The sequence below is a fragment of the Palaemon carinicauda genome, chromosome 17 (genome assembly GCF_036898095.1).
Source record: "Palaemon carinicauda isolate YSFRI2023 chromosome 17, ASM3689809v2, whole genome shotgun sequence".
Lineage (NCBI taxonomy): Eukaryota > Metazoa > Arthropoda > Malacostraca > Decapoda > Palaemonidae > Palaemon > Palaemon carinicauda.
Window position 1 is genome coordinate 132,531,210 of NC_090741.1, and position 5,428 is coordinate 132,536,637.

The following is a 5,428-nucleotide window of genomic DNA, read 5'->3' on the forward strand; positions in this document are numbered from 1 at the left end:
CTGAACACATGATTATGCTTTACAAAACTTATGTATGTAGTACACTCGAGTACTGCAATGTGATATGGTATCCACACTACCAAAAGGATATTGCACAAATAGAGAGTGTACAAAGGTCCTTTACTGCTAGAATAGAAGAAGTTAAGGACCTTGACTACTGGGAAAGACTGCAAATTTTAAAATTGTACAGTCTAAAAAGGAGAGAACGCTACATGATAATGCAAGCCTTGAAACAAATCGAAGGAATTACTGAAAACATCATGGAGCTAAGAATATCAGAAAGGGCAGGCCGAGGTAGATTAATAGTACCCAAAACTATACCAGGGAAACTAAGGAAGGCACAAAGAACATTAATCCACTACGCACCAATATCGATAATGCAGCAACTATTTAATGCACTGCCAGCTCATCTAAGAAACCTATCAGGAGTGAGCGTAGATGTGTTTAAGATTAAGGTCGATAAATACCCAAGATGCATCCCAGACCATCGAAGACTGGAAGATGCAAAATACACCGGAAGATGGATTAGAAACTCTCTGGTTGATATACGAGGTGCCTCACACCGAGGGACCTAGGGGAACCCAAACATAGAATAAGGCAATAAGGTAAGGTAAGCAACAATTATTAAATCATTTGTTAGGCCATATTATCAGGCTATTCTGTTTCTTTTCGTGGCATTTAATGCTATATTTAGTTTTATTGTAACGTTTGTACCCATTTAAGTTTTCCATTTTATTTTTAATAAGTCAAGTTATATCTTATAAAACTATTGTATAACATTGTACAGAAATCCTCTGTAATCTTCGCGGCCTCTTCCAAGTCTTCTTTTTATCAATTTAATGCACATTCCTTTCTTTAGTGTTTAATTAATTTTGGTCGGATTCTATTTACGAATATTTTAGGTTTTTAGCTTCTTTATTGTTTTGGATGGCTCTGTTAATTATAATTTATCTCTCTTGTATCTTACCCTGATTTCGAATCCTTTCTTTATAAGGTTTTTGATAGTTTTCCTTTGATCTTCTTTAAGAATTTTTTTGCATATCTATAGTGATGATTCCATTATAAGTTTTGTTAAATTATTAGTAATTTATGCTTTACTTGATTCCAATTTGTATTGCTAAACAACACTCATCAGAATTTCCTTTTGTTAGAGGAATGTTTATTCATTTATATATTTTTTTAAATATTTGTTCTCCCTCTTTCTTTAGATCTAAGCAATTTCACCATAATATGATTGCTTGATTCAACTTGTTTAACACTGTCACATCGTTAACTAAATTGAATTTTTCACTAGGAATAGAGTCTATCTCGTTTTTCATTTCTACATTCAGGCTTTTCCTTGTCCATTTTCAATGTTCCCTTTTCATAAAAGAATGTGCTCATTATTTTAAGATTGTTTATTTCAACAAATTTTGCAAGAATATATCCTTTGAAATTCCTTGTTCCTGCTCCAAACTAGCCTACATCTGATTTACCTATCTTCTTTTGAACTGCTTTATCATTTAAATCACCCCCCAAAAAATTTAAATTGCGTTTTATATTATATTGTTTTCACAGATATCTTAAGCGCTTCATACGAATTTCCTATTTGTTTTTCTGTTGGGGATGTTTTTGGTGCATACGTTTGAATGATCTAGAGCTTATATTTCTTATTCACTAACATAATTGATCCAGCAACTCTATCACTTGAGCTAATAAATTATTCTTTGTTACCTACAATATTTCTATTAATAAGAAAATCCCCTCAATTTTCATTGTTTCTTTCATGTCTTCTGAATCCAAATCTATGGCCCTCTTCTAATCCAATATATTATACTTTAGTTCTTCTGATTTCACTCAATCCTATCATATCGCAATCATTTTCTCTTATCTCTTCTAATAACACAGTAGTATCTTCATTTCTAGACAAGTTCCTGACGCTGTATGTTACTAGGTTCAATTTCTAAAGGGTGCTTGTTCTAATCCAGTGATTTTTAGCACCAACTTCAATGGAATGTAGCCGGAATGGAGTGGAATTTACAGGTATGTACGTGTGTGTATATATATATATATATATATATATATATATATATATATATATATATATATATATATATATATATATATATATATATATATTTTCATATATGTATGTATATTATATATATATATATATATATATATATATATACATATATATATATACATATAAATATATGTATATATATATATATATATATATATATATATATATATATATATATATATATATATATATATATACATATATATATATATATACATATAAATATATGTATATATATATATATATATATATATATATATATATATATATATATATATATATACAGTCTCTCTCTCTCTCTCTCTCTCTCTCTCTCTCTCTCTCTCTCTCTCTCTTTCTCTTTATATATATATATATATATATATATATATATATATATATATATATATATATATATATATATATATATATATATATATATATATGTATGTATATAGATATCTATCTGTGTGTGTTTGTGGGTGTGTGTGTGTGTGTGGGTGTGTGTGTTGGTGTGTGTGTCTGCTTATTTATTCTTCCATATTCTTTTTTTCATTAATGAAGTGATTCTTATCAGACAATTAAGCACCTCAGATTTCTCATTCATAGTATTCTGGACTATTAGGATATAATCATGAAAAAAAGTGTTTTTAATGATTTTCCTCTTATCACTGTTCAACTGAAATACGGCGAACATAGATCCTTTCAATTTTCTAAAATTAACAGGATAATGAGGCTTCGCCTTTCTATAAATTATTAAATGAAATATGTTGTTCCTATATCTAATTAAGACAGTTTTATCTCTTACATTAAATGTCTCTTCATTAGTCTCATGATACACATTATTTTTAGTATGCGGTGTTTGCCCGCAATTTAGACCTTTTAAAATTATACATTTAGTGTTATCCTCTTTCGTATTCTTTTTTTCAGTTTTCCTTTTTAATTATCTTTCAAACTCCTCGACAATAAGCCATAAATAAAATGGACAAATTTATTATCGAAACACTGTGAGATATAAATCGACGGAGAAATATTGAATTTTCTTTCGCTACAACATTTCCCTAATGAGTTTCTTCTAAGAATAGTTCAATTGACTTCTTGTCAATATTCTGGTAAAATCCTTAATGACTCTCGCTATTCCTGGCACGAAGGATTTCTCGCTGATTAAAGTGTGAATTATATCCGCATTTCAAGGTTCACTGAAAAATTATTTGTCCAATATTCATATTTTTTTTTTATATCTTATTTAATTTTTGGTTATAACATAGGTAGTAGGTGTATTGTCAATAATAATAATAATAATAATAATAATAATTATAATAATAACAACAACAACAACAACAACAACAACAACAACATCAATAATAATAATAATAATAATAATAATAATAATAATAATAATAATACCAGCGGCATTTGATATGTCGTACATGCGGACAGCAAGTCTCTCCATCTTCTGCTGGTGAAGATCATGAATCAATCTGGGATACTGGGTGAGATTTTTAGACGTTTTAAAAACATCATCAAATATGGTCAATTCTGTTATGTAGATTTTTCCGTTTCCTATGTAGGGCAGTGAATATAGTAAAGTATGGGATCCATCTTATATTTTCCAGTCCTATTTCAAAAAAGTAAAGCAATGAAAGGGATCCAAAGAATCTTGTCTACTTGGCCAAACCTAATCCACATATTCTGTTTTAGGATGGCAGCACATTTGACCCTAATGAAATTATACTTTCCACTATCAGTTGTTGCAACTCTGGCGTGTAAAGTATAATACTAAAGTGACAGCTTTTTCATGACCACTTGAGGAAGCTGTTTATAGAGAATTCATTTTTTTGTTAATAGCATCGACTCCTTTTGTGATGATGACTGTGCGGTAATCTCTACTTAACACATCCTATCCAAAACGAAGTAAATCAGGTCCATCTTGTTGTTTGTCTCATAAAGGAAGCTCTTCCAATTCTCTGATGTCTTACATGATCCTGTCACTCCTTGTCTGCTTTTGCTTTCTTGGTTCCCTTCCATCTTGGTCTCGTATTTCAAACCTGATTTCTTGTAGACATGAAAGTGACTTCTTGTATACATGCAAGTCTATTCAACCTCATTAGACCTGTCACCATAATACCACACTTTTGGGGTAATGTACAAATAAGAATAGTCGTAGAGTATCTTTGAAGTATGAGGAGGCAAGGAACTTATCAATGGTGATAATTCAATGATGGTTAAATCTGTCTTTGGCTCTCTGTGGGAATTCTACGAACGCTTTAATTATTTCAACCCGTTGGGATTTCTGACACATATGAAACTTGTCGCTGTCAGTGAAAGATACAGGGTGTGACTGATTTTCCTGCTTGAATAATTCTTACAAGTGACATTGACTGTTCTATCAGGAGATAAACACTCATGATAGTAAGTGACAGATATCTGTGAGAAATTTCTCTTATGGAATTTTATTAGCCTGTTCTTATTTGAAGAAGGAAATAATGATTTTCTTGTTTTGATGATAGAGATTTTCACCTTCACCCTCTAGCCCATACATACATGAAATGAACTGTTATTTGCTGAGCCGGTAAAGTGTGGCTACTCTTTCAGCTAGCTTTTTTCTTTTCAATGTCCTTTGTGTCTAGCACCAACATGTCAACTGCACCATCTTGGAATACGTTACCAATCTTCTGCATTACTTCAGAGAGTGTGTTTATCTTTTCAAAGTAAGTTTTTTGGTCACACATTGTCAGCTCATGGTGTTTTCTGGTGTATGTGGCATCTTTTATGTCTTGTATTTTGCTAATACTACACAAACTGTGCTCGTCATCCTATGAAGCACTGACACATCGTCTGTTAACCAAGACTTTTCAGAGCTGTAATAATGGTATGCCTTTTTTTTTATAAACTTATGCAAGATGCATGCAATGATCTGTTGTGCTTGTCTTATCCTGGTGACCTTGGATACATACAGGAAAGACTGCTGTACCAAATGAGGTCCCTTCTGCTTTAGCAATAGTACCTGTTTTCGGTTATACACTGGCACGAAGTTGGCCTTTTGATAAAGTTCTTGCAATATGATATCTCCTGAACTTAGTCTGGCAAAGAGTTTCTTATCACTTATTCTCCTGCAAGTTTGTGTATTATCTTATTCATTTTGATTGTCCTCCCTTCTGTAAGCTTCCCACCCCCTTTGTTTCGCAAAATGAATAATCTTGTGTGTTAGCTTCTTGAACCTTCTTTTTTCTCAAGGTTTCAATCCTAAGACCTTTGCCAAGTCCTGTACAGTTTGATTATATTATCAGGACATTATTTGAGAGAAACAAAGGACTATCCTTTGTAAAGTTCATACATTCATCAACCCTTTTTGTGGCAGGATTAGCGTTGAATGACATTAGA